Source organism: Schistocerca americana, chromosome 3 (assembly GCF_021461395.2).
Source record: "Schistocerca americana isolate TAMUIC-IGC-003095 chromosome 3, iqSchAmer2.1, whole genome shotgun sequence".
Taxonomy (NCBI): Eukaryota; Metazoa; Arthropoda; class Insecta; order Orthoptera; family Acrididae; genus Schistocerca; species Schistocerca americana.
In genome coordinates this window covers 299,442,646-299,461,028 of record NC_060121.1, presented here as the reverse complement: position 1 = coordinate 299,461,028, position 18,383 = coordinate 299,442,646, and the positions used below count along the sequence as shown (strand labels likewise).

The 18,383-nt window shown below is 36.9% G+C and overlaps 1 protein-coding gene across 2 annotated transcripts in view; it reads left to right on the top strand.

Annotated features, from left to right (window-relative positions):
* Positions 1-16,341, top strand: part of LOC124607020 (protein alan shepard) — a 417,851-nt gene extending 401,510 nt beyond the window's left edge. For both annotated transcript variants that reach the window (XM_047139180.1, XM_047139179.1), the window contains exon 12: positions 15,884-16,341. The gene's annotated coding sequence lies outside the window, so the exon portion shown is untranslated. The remainder of the gene's footprint in view (positions 1-15,883) is intronic.
* The last annotated feature ends 2,042 nt before the right edge of the window (positions 16,342-18,383 follow it).

The window sequence follows — 18,383 nt, the reverse complement described above, 5'->3', positions numbered from 1 at the left end:
GATCCACATTCAGAGTCTGGTCCAGTCCCGGAAAGTATCCTGTCACAAGTGGGGCACTTTTGTGGTTCTTCTGTGGGGGATTCTGGGTTTGAGGGGATGAGGAAGTGGCTCTGGTTATTTGCTTCTGTACCAGGTCGGGAGGGTAGTTACAGGATGTGAAAGCTGTTGTCAGGTTGTTGGTGTAATGGTTCAGGGATTCCGGACTGGAGCAGATTCGTTTGCCACAAAGACCTAGGCTGTAGGGAAGGGACCGTTTGATGTGGAATGGGTGGCAGCTGTCATAATGGAGGTACTGTTGCTTGTTGGTGGGTTTGATGTGGACGGACGTGTGAAGCTGGCCATTGGACAGGTGGAGGTCAACGTCAAGGAAAGTGGCATGGGATTTGGAGTAGGACCAGGTGAATCTGATGGAACCAAAGGAGTTGAGGTTGGAGAGGAAATTCTGGAGTTCTTCTTCACTGTGAGTCCAGATCATGAAGATGTCATCAATAAATCTGTACCAAACTTTGGGTTGGCAGGCCTGGGTAACCAAGAAGGCTTCCTCTAAGCGACCCATGAATAGGTTGGCGTATGAGGGGGCCATCCTGGTACCCATGGCTGTTCCCTTTAATTGTTGGTATGTCTGGCCTTCAAAAGTAAGTATGGTAAGTCGCATCATCTTTGTTTTTAGGTGTGTGTGTGTGTGTGTGTGTGTATATATATATATATATATATATATATATATATATATATATATATATATATATATATATATATATCTAAAAAGAAAGATGATGAAACTTACCAAACAAAAGCGCTGGCAGGTCGATAGACAAACAAACAAACACAAACATACACACAGAATTCTAGCTTTCGCAACCAATGGTTGCCTCGTCAGGAAAGAGGGAAGGAGAAGGAAAGACAAAAGGATATGGGTTTTAAGGGAGAGGGTAAGGAGTCATTCCAATCCCGGGAGCGGAAAGACTTACCTTAGGGGGGAAAAAAGGACAGGTATACACTCGCACACACACACATATCCATCCACACATACACAGACACAAGCACACAGTTTGTTTGTTTGTCTATCGACCTGCCAGCGCTTTTGTTTGGTAAGTTTCATCATCTTTCTTTTTAGATATATTTTTCCCACGTGGAATGTTTCCCTCTATTATATATATATATATATATATATATATATATATATATATATATATATATATATAAAATAAAGGGAAACATTCCACGTAGGAAAAATATATCTAAAAACAAAGATGATGTGACTTACCAAATGAAAGTGCTGGCAGGTCGACAGACACACAAACATACACACAAAATTCAAGGTTTCGCAACAAACTGTTGCCTCATCAGGAAAGAGGGATATATATATATACTCTCACACATGACTGCAGTCTCAGGCAACTGAGGCCACACTGCAGTGTGTGAGTTGCAATTGTGTGAGTGCGTATGTGTGTGTTTGTCATCTAATTTTGAAGAAGACCTCACTGACCGAAAGCTGTATTTGTGACAGCCTCTTTGTTATGTCTATGTGCGAGTCAGTATCCCCACTTTGTGGTGAATATTAAAAAAACAATATGACATAAAATGGTGAATGTTTAACTAAGAATGATTTTCAGTATGGCAATCTTACTTTAACATTCAGTTGATTTGATTGTCCATGCATCAGACTTCACCACCAAACTACAAAGTCATAATACTGAGTGTTTTAGTATTCAGATATATCTTATCGTTGTTCTACCCTTGGCTCTAACGTGCGACTTCAAGTGCCTATTCCACATCTGAAATTTTAGATATGACACAAAGAAGAGTTTCCTGTGTTTCTGCACTCCATATGGTGTGTCAGTGTGGTGTGACTCCCTGAATTACAAATGTCTTTTACTCTTATGAGTAGTACTGTGATTGGTTCTTATATAACATGCTGGGCAATTAAAATTTCAGCCACTGCCACTTATTGTGTTGGAAATTTACACTCTGATTTGTGTCAATTTTGCATTATTATGCTATGCTGTGAGAATGCAGTAAGTAGTGTAAATATTATAAACAAATTCTCTTACTTACCCAGTACCTGCGCAAAACCTAGACAAAAATAGCTGAGAAACTGTGAATGCTTTATAAGTATTGAGCACAGAGCACGCTGAAGAGGCGTGGCAATGCAGCAACCTGGCACAGCCACTAATATCATACACAAAAGTCAAAACTTTAAACATTTGAACTCCTGAGAATGAAACTCCTAAAATGTGTGCAGCTAATGAAAGTCTTTATTTCACACTTCACTTTCATCACTAGACAGTGTGCAGTTTTTGCTCACAGAGTACAAGGATGAGCCGCCATTGACACGTTACTTTAGGATTGATACTTTGGCAGGAGCATATGGAGGGGTGGAACAGTTTTTCCACGTCCCACATGGAAGTCCTGTGTTACCTTATCTTTAATTGAACTCACTCAAACAGGCGAAACTGTTCACTGTTGCATGAATGTGTTCTGGAAGAGTTACACTACATTCTGATTTTAGTTTTATCTGCAGCAACAAGTTTACAAAAACCATGTTTTCATGATATTACTGAATTTTTGACATGCAGGAAACTTTTTTGTTATTGAAGTTAAGTGCATACATTATGCAAATGAAATCATAAGAATGCATCAATTTTCGAAACCAGAACTCTGCTGGAGCTCTGTAATCGAGATAATTTGACGGATTGCTATAGGCTTCTAATGAAACTGTTATTAATTTTTCTGATCTGCCTACTTAATTCTAACATGACAAAAAGTAAGATTAAGTGTGTTTATCATGGTGGGAAAACTTATGTTAAATAGGCCAACCTCTATTGTTTAGAAAGAAAAAAAGTGATATGAATAACAGGGCCTATATAACAGCAGTTATATTGTGAACAGTAATATTTATTTTGTATGATACAGTCGGAATTCGTGAGATGAATTTACTTTGGAATTTTTAATTACATGCTATTAAGGCCTTCTTGTAAAAATTTCATAACTTAGAATGAGATATTTTATTATTTAGCTACTTGCAGGTGTAAACTGCCCACACGAAATGTGTAGCTGAATCTGCCTGTGTGTCATATCTATGGTGATAATGGAAAAACTCCACTGATATTACTGTCGTCGTAATGATGGATTCTTGAAGTGTCATTACTGTTGTCACTCTCATTGTTGTCATTTATTGAAATCATCATCTCTTCCACTGAATTTTCTAAAAGAGCTTCATTCTGCTATGTGCTGTCTGTGATACTCTGTGTACATTCAATGACTTTCTTCCAGTATTCAGAGGTGATGTCCCTGAAAGCTTCTCTTGTGAGTGCTTCAACTACAGAGAGGGTAAATTTATTGTTATTCCTGGCAACTGGCAATTTGAGCCCACATTAACTTTATTCGGTTGAAATGGCAGTGGTAATGTGGTAACCTAACAACTGTGTGCCCGTGTTTTATTGCCAGTTAATTGATTTTGCAAAGGGGTAACTGTGCCTCATGGAGAGAGCTTTTTCCCCCCTGAGCTCCAGCTTTGTAAGGTCATCACTTGCATCGATGTTGCGCCACTGATGCCAGTCAGTCATTTCCTCCTTTCAGTTTGCCTTGGTTGGTGCCTTGTCGACAAGGAGTGAATGGTAGGGAACATTATCTAGAACAATTGTTCTAACTACTTTGTAAATATAACGTGGTTTATTTCTTCATGAAAATCTCCTGTTTTCTTTGATTTAAAAAGCAGGAGACTATTTCGGAGAATATTTTGTGAGGTGCCTGCATGAAGAAGAATAAGTCTGCCCTGCCCCCCCCCCTCCCCTCCCCTCCCCTCCCCTTTCCAGAAGGCATTGCCATTGTCCCTTTAGCTGTGTCATCTGTCCTGGCCTGCTTGATAGCATGACCAGGCTTGACCCACATTTCCTCAAGCCACACCTCTTCATCGATGCATGTTCCTTAAAAGTCTGCATTGCTGTGCAACTATATCCTCCCCCTCTGTCAGTTGCTTAAAGACACAAAAATGTCAATAGTGAAATCCTAGATTGTGTAAAACTGTGGACAAGGATGTGTGACTGCCATGAAAAACTCTTGATTCTGTAAGTGTAACCAGTAGCTTCCAGAGCGTCACACATTCCTTCCTGCAATTATACTCATAAACATGCCAAAGAATCGCATCCTTTTCAAACAAATCTGCATTGGTAATCTGCATGTCCACATTACTTTTTTTTCCCCGGGATATTAAGTTTGTATGATTATACACCTTCCTTTTGTTTGTTGAATATTTCCTTCCCAGTCTTCACAACAGTGTTTGTGTTTATATTGGAAACTTTGTTAGCAGATAGCAGCAAGCCATCATGAAGTTTCTCATTAAGGTGGAATATAAAGAACAAATGATTTTTCTCAATTGCTGTCATACAGTAATACTCTGTCCAAGAGAATGGAACTTTCATCAAACTTTCCACTGACCTCATTGAGTACTACACAATGAATAACAATGATAACACACAATAGTAACAGCAAGGAAAAGAATAACTCCTACAACTGTGAAAATGAACACACGGAAAGTCGCAGGGCACAGCAATCACACAGGACAGCAAGCTGATTGCAGTTGAAGCTCACTGCAAACAGGAAGTTTTGTGGTGTGGGGTGAAAGTTTGGCAACTTCAAGGGCTTAGCTGTAGCTGCAGGCAGGGTGGTATTGGTAGAAAGCAGCCTTAGCCTGCCACATGGGCTTCCCACCGTAGCACTTCTATTCTCACTGTCAACTCTAAAGTAGTTTTGGACAGATTGAAGTATTTTCAAATCAGAATGAGGGTTTCCAACCAGAAAATTCTCCTGTACATGAATCATTTTTTCATGTTATTTGCTTTTTTCAAATGGACATATTTGTTTGAAGTTGCCATGATACATTCCAGACTTAGCTACAAAAGAAGAGTTATTTGAAAATTAAAGATGTTAATATTCTGCAGCAACTCAAGACTATGAACTGATTTTTGCAACATTGGGATCCTAAAAATTTGTCTGTCCTTAGAGGGCAGAGGTTCACACCTTAAGATGATGCTCCTTTCCCAAACAGTCTGAGATTTCACTGTGAATAATTGCTACAAAAGTTTTTTGTGCCTGATTGTGGCCTTTACATAAGTTTTCTAATAATAAGAACTTACAGATGAGTGAATGGTTATGTATCTCATAGTTTATGGTGATCTCACCTTTTCACTGTATTACAAATCCAGTTTTGTTAGGTGCCATTTGTCTGACACTGAAATTATTCACATTATTTCCATTAGAATTGTACATTTGCATTTTCTTCATGGCCTTTGTTGCTTGTACAGAAACCAGGAGGGAGTTATAAGAGTTGATGGGCATTAAAGGGAAGCAGCAGTTAATACTATGCAAGCAGTAAAGGAAACAAAAGAAAAGTTTGGAATAGGAATTGAAGTCCAGGGAGAAGAAATAAAAACTTCAAGGTTTGCTGATGACATTGTAATTCTGTCAGAGACAGCAAAGGACTTGGAAGAGCAGTTGAACGGAATGGACAGTATCTTGACAGGACTATATAAGGTGAACATCAACTAAAGCAAAATGAGGCTAATGAAATGACATCAAATTAAATCAGGTGATGCTGAAGGAATTAGATTAGGAAATGAGATGATTAAAGTAGTTGATGAGTTGTGCTATTTGGGAAGCAAAATAACTGACAATGGTTGAAGTACAGAGGATATAAAATGTGGGCTGACAATGCCAAGAAAAGCATTTCTGAAGAAGAGAAATTTGTTAACACAGAGTATAGATTTAAGTGGCAGGAAGTCTTTTCTGAAAGTATTTGTATGAAGTGTAGCCATGTATGGAAGAGCAACATGGACAGTGAGCAGTTTAGACCAGAAGAGAATAGAAGCTACGGAAATGTGGTGCTAGAGAAGAATACTGAAGATTAGGTAGTAAATCAAGTAACTAATGAGGAGGTACTGAATAGAATTGGGGAGAAAAGACATTTATGGCTTAACCTGATTATAAAGGATTGGTTGATAGGACACATTTTGAGACATCAAGGGACCACCAATTTAATAGTGGAGGGAAGCATATGGGATAAAAATCATATAGAGAGACCAAGAGATGAATACACTAAGCAGATTCATAAGAATGTAGTTTGCTGAAATATTCAGAGGTGAACGGGCTTGCACAGGATAGAACAGCACGGAGAGCTGCATCAAACCAGTGTTTGGACTGAAGACCATAACAACAAAATAATGCATGAATAAATTGTCACATAAATATTTAACCCAAATGCTAAAACACTGTATTGACAACACCTTCCATTATACAAGAATGTGATTTACTTTCTTGAGTCAATTTTTAATGCAGTTTGGTAAAATACAGAAGGCAGTACCAGGCTAGTCATGTATTTAATATCTTCAAACTTGTTAAATAATTCATCTGTATTTTCTGGGTGCTTTGTTTCCCTTTTCAACCGTTTATTCAAATGTATGGAGTCTAAAATGAGTCTTATTCACTCATATCCCTGTGAAATTACTACTAACAAGTTATTGTAGTGACTACTACTACTATTACTACTACCTAACATTTTCCAGTTTTACATCTTCTGGAGTAACATCTCTGACTTGCATTGATAATTTCTTACTCTCCTTATTTTTCATCAAAGCTGGCACAAAACTCACATAAAAATTTATTTAGTTCCCTTTTTTCCTTTGGAATCAGTTTCTCAGCTTCCCTTACCTTTTTGGCTATTAACTCACTGTATGATTCATTACCCTCATAACAATTCCTTTTATCCAACTGTTCCACCCCCTGATTTGATTACTGCTGTTGCAGATTTTTATCATTACTATATCAGTCTCAGAACAAATTCCACTTTTTGGATCTGTGAATAATAATTTCATGTCACCCCCAATTGAAACCAACTTTTGCTTTTATAATCAAATCCATCCCTAAAATTAAACTTTTATTCCAGTCTTTTATCACCAAACGCCCGTGGACAAATGAAACATTATTTATTTTGAATGATAACAAAACTTGTGTATTCACCAACTTACTGTACTTTCCTGTAGCACCTTCAATTCTAACCACAGCTATTGGAAGTTCAGCAAACTTTTCTCCACTTTTTACCCTATCCTTTAATTTTCCTGAGATTCTGCTTATAGGACTTCCATTGTCAACCAGTCCAATTACCTGAAACTTCCTGGCAGATTAAAACTGTGTGCCAGGCCGAGACTCCAACTCGGGACCTTTGCCTTTCACGGGCAAATGCTCTACCACTGCAAAAGGCAAAGGTCCCGAGTTCGAGTCTTGGCCCAGCACACAGTTTTAATCTGCCAAGAAGTTTCATATGAGCGCACATTCCGCTGCAGAGTGAAAATCTCATTCTGGAATCCAATTACCTGTTTCCACACACACATGAGCTCCCTTGCACATCAATTCCATCTTTATTCCCATCTTCATCCAACAGATAACTTTATATTTCTTTAAATTCCAATCCGTTCTCTTCTTCAATTAACCCCTCTTTTAACATTGGTGGTTTTCAACCAAGTGTTCTGTGGAAATGTAAGTCCCATGGGATGTGCATAGATGGAAGAATTTGAAACAGGGAGCCACTGAAGGATGGTAAATGACAAGGTACAAAAGCCCAAGGAATGGAAGAGAAGGGACTAGGAAGGAGGCTCTAGAGCCCCCAGAGGTACATTACTACACTACTGGTCATTAAAATTGCTACACCACAAAGATGACATGCTACAGATGTGAAATTTAACTGGCAGGAAGAAGATGCTATGATATGCAAATGATTACCTTTTCAGAGCATTCACACAAGGTTGGCGCCAGTGGCGACACCTACAACGTGCTGACATGAGGAAAGTTTCCAACCGATTTCTCATACACAAACAGCAGTTGACCGGCATTGCCTGGTGAAACGTTGTTGTGATGCCTCGTGTAAGGAGGAGAAATGTGTACCATCACGTTTCTGACTTTGATAAAGGTCAGATTTTAGTCCATCGCGATTGCAGTTTATCATATCGCGACATTGCTGCTCACGTTGGTTGAGATCCAATGACTGTTAGCAGAATATGGAATTGGTAGGTTCAGGAAGGTAATACGGAACGCTGTGCCAGATCCCATCTTATCAGCATGGCTGTAACGGATCGTGCAGCCACGGCTTCATCCCTGAGTCAACAGATGAGGACGTTTGCAAGACAACAACCATCTGCATGAACAGTTTGATGACGTTTGCAGCAGCATGGACTATCAGCTCGGAGACCATGGCTGCAGTTACCCTTGACGCTGCATCACAGACAGGAGCACCTGTGATGGTGTACTCAACAATGAACCTGGGTGCACAAATGGCATAACATCATTTTTTTGGAGGAATACAGGTTCTGTTTACAGCATCATGATGGTCGCATCCGTGCTTGGCGACATCGCGGTGAATGCACATAGGAAGCGTGTATTCATCATCACCATAATGGCGTATCACCCGGTGTGACGGTATGGGATGCCATTGATTACACGTCTGGGTCACCTCTTGTTCACATTGACGGCACTTTGAACAGTGGACATTACATTTCAGATGTGTTATGACCTGTGGCTCTACCCTTCATTCGATCCCTGCGAAACCCTACATTTCAGCAGGATAATGCACGACCGCAAATTGCAGGTCCTGTATGGGCTTCTCTGGATACAGAAAATGTTCGACTGCTGCCCTGGCCAGCACATTCTCCAGATTTCTCACCAATTGAAAACGTCTGGCCAATGATCGCCAAGCAACTGGCTTGTCACAATACGCCAGTCACGACTCTTGATGAACTGTGGTATCGTGTTGAAGTTGCATGTGCAGCTGTACCTGTACACGCCATCCAAGCTCTGTTTGACTCAATGCCGAGGCGTATCAAGGTTATTATTACGGCCAGAGGTGTTTGTTCTGGGTATTGATTTCTCAGGATATATGCACCCAAATTGCGTGAAAATGTAATCACATGTCAGTTCTAGTATAATATATTTGTCCAATGAATACCCATTGATCATCTGCATTTCTTCTTGGTGTAGCAATTTTAATGGCCAGTAGTGTATTTGTTAATTTATTATTTATTTAGAATCTACGCCTACCAACCCCCCCCCCCCCCCCCCTTCTTGTCTGCATGTAAATCCTGACAGACCTCTTTCAGAACTTTTTAAATGAAATCATTCCACTTTAGGCTGTTGAAACATTGTTTATTGTGATTACAGTTTTGATATGTTGTCATTTTCAAGCTTTCTGAAAATGGTATAATAATAAAAGTAATTATGAAATTGACGGAACATTGAAAGTGACAATTTTGAAGCTACTTACGTATGTTATTGTAATCCATTGAATAACAGAAAGCTGTGACATGCTGTGTACAAGCAGTTGCAGTGGTGTTGTGAATTTATCAGCTTTTCCATATACCACACATAACAGTAAGCTGGTGAAATAATGATGTAAACACTTGTTTATCAAGCAAAATAATAATTTTTTGAAAATTGATACATGAATAATCTACTCGCAGAGCAGCGGCAGCAGGAGGAGAACACACACATAAAAAGGTATTACGTATGCGAGCTTTCATATGTGTTCTCCAGGTGCGGTAAATGGCTCACAAAATCAGCAAAAATATAAACATACAAAGAATATGAGCTATGAAGTACAATGCTGCTAATATAGCGAGTCGGTATCGTGTGGTTTGTGAACTGTGTGCATAGAATGGAGAAAAGTGAAAGAAATACTTGTTAAATAAAAATAGAAGCCACAAATGATACTGAGGATGAAAGGTAGCTTGCTTAAGAATATTATTGCCAACACTAAAATTGGCTTAGACACGGCCCCGTTACCTTCTTAAAACAGAATAGAATCACAGTAAAATTGCAGAGATTATTGCTGCTCAGATAGACAAGAGATAAAGAGAATAACAATCTCACAAGCAAAGAATTAGGACAGTTCATGAAATTGACAAAAAATTAGTTGAGGTCAATGTTATCATCCTCAAGGCAGATGTAGGGAATAGTTTGGTCATTATCAATAGATTTAATTACGTTAATAAAGCACACAATTGTCTTGTAAAGTTAAATAAAGATCCAGCTAACAAATTTAACACTTTAGTTAGAAAAGCAGTAAAGAAGTGTGATTTTATTTCTTGTGAAAAATATGTAAAAGAACTCTTGGTTATGGACCTGCACACCCCATGCTGAACCCAAGACCCATAAAAGTGATACCCCAATTTGTCCATTTGTTAATTATATAGACAGCCCACATATAAAGTCTACAGAGAATTAGGTACACTACTGAAAGAATATTAAATTTTCAAAGAAAACTATACTTTTAAAAATTCACTTGAACTAACACCCAAAATTAAAGATATTTTCGTTCCTGCTAATGGTTAATTTTTATCCTTTGACATAACTAATTTATTTACCAACATTCCCATTTAAGACACTATTGAAGTCATTGAACAGAAGCTTCTCGTGTGCAAGAAAGTCAGTGTACAAGAAATTAATGGCTCATTAGCGTACTACATCTGATACTCTCCTACAACTATTTCAAGTTCAGTAATCAAATTTTTGGAGAACCTTAGGGCATTGCCATAGGTGGTTGTATAGTGATTATACTTGCTACCATTTTTGTTAACCATCTCAAAAATCAGTTCAACATTTCCCACCACAGCAAATAAAATTGAATATTATAGTAGGTACATGGATGGCATGTTAGTGTTATTTAGAGGATCATTCATTGACATTGACGTTATGTTAACACAGTTTGATAGTATGCACATGAACTTTAATTTTGCCACAGAATTAGTAAAACAATGTGCTTTTAACATTTTGGGTCTGACAATAAAGAACAAAAATGGTCTTCATAGATTTGTACTGTAAGCCTACTTTCACTGATAATTTCATCCACAATGATTCTGTGATTCACAGGCTAATCAATCTTCCCCTAGAACAAAGTGAAATTAACAAAGAACTGATGATCCTTAGATATACTGCACTGAACAATGGTTACTCTGCCCAATACTTCTTACACCACAGTATCCAACACAATAAATGTTACACAAATTCTGGAGTTTGCAAAATCAGCTGTTCAGACTGCAATAACTTTTATATAGAGCAGACTGGTTGAGGTTTTGACATGCGTTTTAGAGAACACAGTATGTAAACCACAGTATGTAAACCATATTTTGGTGACTAAACCTAAGTTAGATAACACTGAAAACTCTTTAGAAATTCTAATTACAATCTGAAAAGGAAGACAGCTTGAATATTTAGGAGATATCTAAATTTATAGAGCATTTCAAGACCAGCCAGGATACATATCGAATGAACTGACTGACCTTAAAATTATGAAACTCCTGGACCCGTTCAGGAACATTTTATAATCAAATGTTTTTTAATATGACTGACTTCAGCTGTTTTAATCCTGACAAATATTCTAGACTATGCTACACTTTGTACTACTTGGTACCTGTTCCTTTCCTTTTTTGTATTACTTGCACTTGGTTTACGTATGTGGACTGTTATTTTTATTTGTATCTGAGATTTCAGATCCTCTTCTGTACTTATATTTTGTGGGTATTGTTTTATTGTGGCTTTATAGTCACTTCAGCTTTTTTTTTTTTAAAAAATCTGTATTCCTAGTGTCATTTGTGGATTCAATTTTCATTCAAGACACATTTATGTCACTTTACTCCTTTCCATGCACACATTCCCAAACCACCTGATACTTAATCCATATATGAACATCTTTGCATTCCATAGCGCATACCTTTTGTGCCTTCACGTCTTTGCTGATTTTGTGATCCATTTACCACACATGCTACATGAAAGTTAAACTTAAGTTTTAATATCATTATTACACCAGCTTTCTAATGTGTATGGTATATGGAAGAGCAGATAAATTCACAGTACCACATACAACTGCTCTTACACAGCATGTCACAGCTTTACATTATCAACTGGGTTACAACATCCCATCCAAATAGCTTTGAAATTTCCACCTTGAACTTTTGTCAGTTTCATAATTAAATGCATTATATTTGATGACTGACTGTCTTCAGAATGCATGAAAATATGACCAGTGTCAATAATAAATAATTTTTCAACAGCCTGTGGCAGAATAATTTCATTGAAAAATTTCACAAAGGCTGTGGATCCAGTCATCATCAAACTGTGTGCCGGTCCGGCACACAGTTTTAATCTGCCAGGAAGTTTCGTATCAGCACACACTCCGCTGCAGAGTGAAAATCTCATTCTGGACACCTCATATTTAATTACCATTTTTCTTTATCATTATAATGCTCCCATGTTACTTCAGTATTTTCTCACCACTGGGTTTGTTTTGGCTTTTAATATAAATTCAAGTTCAACACTATTTCATTGATGTCTGCAGGTATGAGCTGATTATCATGTACTTGCCTAACATTGCCCTGCTCTTTATTGCCACATTCAGCTGTGTTCCTAACATCATTTTTCATAATTTTGTCCTCCTTCAATTCTACATAAATCATCCCTTGTAATTCATCACAAAGTCAAACATCTTATTGACAGAGTTCTCATTACCAATGCTATTATCCACACGTCTACCTGTATGTCCTTCATTGTCCTCTGTACAGGAACCACTAATATCCTCCTCAAAACAGCTACCTGTCCTGTTTTCTTCCCCCTCTACTACATAATTCTGTGTCTCCACTCCATCAACATCCGCGATAACATGTGCACAGGCCCCCCCTCTACATTTTCATTTTCCATTAATCTGACAGTCTCATATTCATCAGGGCATTCATAAGGCTCTTCTACAGATACAGACTAGCTACTTGCTTCATCAAAAAGGTTTCTCAGAACATCTTCACCCAGTTGTAGTCCACTATTTTGATTCCTGTCTTCCTCATCTTTCATTTCACTTAGTTTGTCATCCTAAAATTCTTTGTTGAAATTAATTCCACTAACCTGCCATGTTATCCTGACATTCCTGTGGTGTAATCTTGTTTATGAATCATCTCTTCCTCTACATTTCCTATTCAACCACTACCTTCTTTGAAATTAGGTTAATTTAGGAGTTTACTTTTTGTTCTTGCTTGCTTAGTCTGACCAAAACTTCTTAAAATTTTTTTTTTTTTTTTTTTGGAACTCACTGCGAGTTATTTCTGAGCTAATAGTTTGGTTGCTTTCTAATCCAAAATCTGTTTTACAAGTATAATTTTTAAGGCTTTAGGCAGTCCAAACACAAAATTATCTTTCCATTGCTTAATGGAATCAGCAGGTTGCATCTTGTTTTCTCCTGGAAAACTCTTCATTTTTACACCACTCCCTACACTGCCACAACTACAACAAAAATTCTTAACAACTAAATCGTCATGTAACTGAGATAACTTATTAGTAATGTGCAATGTCCTACTTTGAAATGGATCAGCATTTCTCATTCCATCTGTGACTTTCTGCTGATTTTTTTTTTACTTTCCTCTCCTGTTCTACTGGCTATATCTGACAACTTACTGTCAACAAATTTGTACATTCGATTAACTTTTGTACAAAAATTTCCCTCTCATTTATTATCATGTCATGCATTATCTTAAAACTTTTGACATTTCTATCAATTTCAGTAATTAATTCATTCTGTACCTTATTCAATTTATTCTGTACTAAGTTAATACATGTGTCAATCACCTGGTGCCCAGTTTTTACAGAGAACTTAAAATTTCTTAATTGCTCTTCCAGATTGTCAATTTGTGTGAATGTATTGGTTAATTAGTTTTTCACTTCATTTATAGCCTTCATTATCCCTCCAAGAACACTGTTCCATTATCAAAATTTTCCACTATGTACTTGTCGTGTTTGTCCAACTTTTCCCCTAAGAACTTTGTGAGCTGTTCAAATAAGTTGCTGTCATTACCTGACTGTTCTCTGTGGTGAAATCCATAAAAATGGATAACATTCAATATGTAAATCTCTGCCTACAGCTCCCTTTTTGTGACTTACACCATGTAAATTGTCATTGTTCACTAAAACCTGCACATTATCGTTGGTGTGTTCTGAATCTACGATTCCATTTACACCCTGTTCCCGATCAACAATGTCCCCATCCCCAAAATCATACATTTTCAATAAATTGCTAATAAAAAAATCCAAACAAAAAGTTTTTCACATGTCCTAAGCACACTTCACTAAGCAATGTAAATGGTATTAATTTTAAATGCTTATCTTGTTTGTTGTGCAATCCACATCTAATTTTGATTCCAAAAAGGAACTTTGGTCCACTTAGTTTCATTCCAACATTTCATTCCATAGATTTAATTCATGTTTGTTTGCTCCTATTTTAATTTTATTTTCTTATTCCTGTATGTCCAGCATACTTGAATGTTAAAACAGTTTTAGCACTTTATCCAGTATTACCTCAGATATCAGCTTTTTCCATCACATTGTGAAGTTAAAACTGATTAATTCCAAATATTCCAACCACTTTGCAATGAAACATCTGCTTCTTTCAAGGAAAAATGACTTTGTGTAACTTGGTACAGTTGACAAAATGTTAACAGTCCACATGGGTGTGTATTTCAGGATACCTGCTTGTTATCCTGAGCTCTTCCTGAGAACTGGATTCATGTCTTAGGTTCCTGCAGCACGATATGTAGATTAAGGAACAGATACACCTTCATAATTTTCATCGAATTTTTGTTGAACAAAGCAACATAGATGGTGTGTCACAAAACCTCTGATCAACAGTGATGGCCAGTGAGCCAACTCCTGTTCTTATGTACATTTTAAACACTGTTTTCATTATTAATGTTACATTTTTTGATACTATGATTAAAAATTATCACATCTAATCGATCTGACATGTACAGCGTAGTTTCAAACACACCTGACAGTTTTACACACACCATTCCACCAAATAATAATGTTATTACTGAAGTTTACATCAGATATGTAAAACAAACAATGAATTTCCTAGTTTTTTTAATTGCATGATGAGGAAATTAGATTCTGCATTCCTACCATGTTTTTTTTATGTGTGATTAGAGCTTATCTTTGATTAGACAGTAGTTCTGTCCTTCAGACTAAAAGACTTTTTGATAATTTTGCTGACATGTTTGATGGTGCATAATTTCACAGATTATTTGAAATGTTTTGAAAATTAAAGACTTATGTTATGTACAATTATTTTATAAATTGATAGTAACAGTTCACATGTTATTTCAGGTGTTCTTGGCTAACAGATAAAAATGCGTAATATTGTATTACATGATTTCATTTCATGTTAATGACAACAGAATACAATAATTTCAGATGTTCCTACCAATTGACAGAGTTTTTTAAATCAGATGTGTTGATGTTTCATATTTATTTATTTATATTTCGTCTCATCCACGAAATAGAGATTCCTAGTTCTAACATTGTTCTGCCTTCACAGTATTTCTGTTTATTGAAGTCTGGGTGATTACCTGCCCTAAATGAACTGACAGCTGTGGTATCAATCAAAGTATTTCTGTTGATTTAAATCTGTGTAATAACTTGTCCTAAATGAACAAATAGCTGTGGTATCAATCAGTCCAATATACTTCCAAAACTGGTTTCTGACTTACTGAAGTCCTGATGAATAGCTTTGCAAGTCCTGGTAAATGATGGGTACTCCCACTTCACCATTTCATGTCAGGAACACACATAAACACAATAAAACTATACTATCACCAACACTAAGCATATTTGTTAAGGCGGCCTCTATATAATGATGCTTCTGTCATAATTAAATTTTGTGTGTGTGTGTGTGTGTGTGTGTGTGTGTGTGTGTGTGTGTGAGAGAGAGAGAGAGAGAGAGAGAGAGAGAGAGAGAGAGAGAGGATTAATGAATTTTTATGAGTAAGTACAGATGTATTGATTATAATTTTTTTCTATTTTTCAGATGTTAGTTGATGCATTTCATACAATTTAGGTGAAAGGATGAAAAAAATAAACATTTTAAAAGGAAAATAGCATTGCAATTTCCTTCCTCTGGAAATTTTTAAGATCATCATTGAAAGAAAGGAAATCCATTCACTGATATGTACAAGAATTAAAGAAGAGTGAATTGAGTCAACAAGTACCTTTAAATGATGAAACTAGAGTTGAAGAATTCCCACTTTATATCCACGGACTTGCCACCATCTGTCAGCGGAAATAATATTAAAAATTAATAATAAATATAGTTTATTATTTTTTTACTGTAGAGTAAAATGTGTTTAGCTATGCTGTCTACAACCTCTTGTCCTGTACATTTTTTGTGAGAGTACCTTAGCATTGCATCAGTTGGTGTTGATAAAGACTTTTGGTTACCTAATGTCAATGAGTGTTAGCAAAGTGGTGATGTAAAGAGTTTTGGAGAGGAGGGGGTGGGGGAGGGGGGTGGGGGGTTAAGGTAGATGATACGTGGGGATGCTACAGTTTGTAGTTCAAAAAGGAAGTCGGTAAAATTCTTGAATGAACCATGTCATTTTAATACCTGTAGTTTGTTAATAGCTCAGTTACTTATCGAGAAGCATCTTTTTGTATATAGTGTTCGGTCTGGATAGCAGATTCTGTGTGTTAATGAGTCCCGCTAAAAGTTACTGGACAACTGAGTTATTGTTATAAATAGTTTAAAATAAAATATCTTCTTTATATGGTGAAAATACTGGTATAGTGTATTACAACAGAACTGACAGATTTCACCTATGCTGGACTTGTATTAATTTAAATACTACTCTGAATTTTCTCTGGTTCATAAATTAAAGTTTTAAGGAATTGTCAGTATTATTAATCTTCTCATTGAATTTGTAACTTAAAACAGTAAAGTCATGAATCCTCAATTCAGTAAGAGGGTCATTTTCTCCAATGAGTTCTGCCCCACGTATGAAAAGCGGGGCCGGTACTGAACATTTCAGTAACAATGGAAAAAACCTGTTATGTGATATGATTCTTCAGTTTTACATCCAGAAAGAGGACCATTCTGAAGCTGGTGCTTTATATAGAAAAAATAAGTTTCTTTAAAAAGTACAACTAGTAACAGCGGTTTTAATTTTAGTTTACATTGTAATGCAGTAGTAACCTGTGAGTGACAGGCCTGTATGTAAAATATATCGGAATACTAGTAACACTTCCTGTCATTTGATCTCTCTCTCTCTCTCTCTCTCTCTCTCTCTCTCTCTCGCTCTCGCTCTCGCTCTCCCCCTCCCCCTCCCCCTTGCCCCCCCTCCCCCCTTGCCCCCCTCCCCCCTTGCCCCCCTCCTCCCTTGCCCCCCTCCCTCCCTCCCTCCCTCTCTCTCTCTCTCTCTCTCTCTCTCTCTCTCTCTCTCTCTCACACACACACACACACACACACACACACACACAAAATGCAAACTTTGTAAAGATAAATTATCTTTTCATACTTTAAGCACAACTTGAGTGGTTTTATCATGTTCAGCTTTCAATGACCACTGGAACAGAAGGGGATCATTTTAGATATTATTGTAATTGAATTAGCAGGTATTGATCTGCTGGTACTTTGATATTGTGGTATTTTGGCAAACTATTTTAATGTAGGGTGTAGGAAGATCTTTTTGAGTTCTGTAACTTTGTATACAACATTCCATGTTTTGTTTCCTGGTTTTCTTTTCAGAGATTAGGTGTGAGCTTTTGTATATAAAATATAGTAACATTGTCATTGGCATTAGGTGACCTATTGCACTAGAAGGAAGTAATAGTAGTGTAGTTTCAACCATGGTGAATGCTGCTCAGTTAACGGGAGTTCTTCCAACAAATCTTCCAAAGAAAAGTGCTGATTCTTAGTGGCTAACAGTAGTTTTCATTCTTTTCTTACCAATGAAGGGTTGCCATTAAATGGAAATCTGCGACTTCAAAATGCAGTAGTAGCTCTCGTTCCTCTGTAACCGTGTGTTACAGAATACAAATTGATACAGCATATGGATAGGTAGTGTAATGTTGGATCTATAACAGTTGCCTTCACATCCCAGCATCATAGTGTCACAATTCAGTTATATTTCTTTCATCAACATTGAGTTTAATGCCAAATTTATGTCTGTCAGTTCTTACTCATAACATGTGCAATAATTGCCCTTGTTCCAATATTCTTTTGATTTGTCACTCACTGGTACATCATCACTTGGAATGAGTTTTATGAAATAGCTTTTTTTCTTTTCATTCCTTCGGTTTCATCTGGATACGACAATGACTGACTGCTGGGAAAATGTCACAGTCTCCAACATAGTATAGAAAATTTGTGTATAACAAATGTGGTAAGGTGCTACTATCCATGTATTTTGTATTTTCACATTCCAAATCCAAAGCAAGAATAAATATGTTGTGTAGTATTTTTTTCACTTTTGTCCCTACAATAATTCTAACTGATGTTAGTGTTGCATTTTTTACTTTTCCATCACATTTTA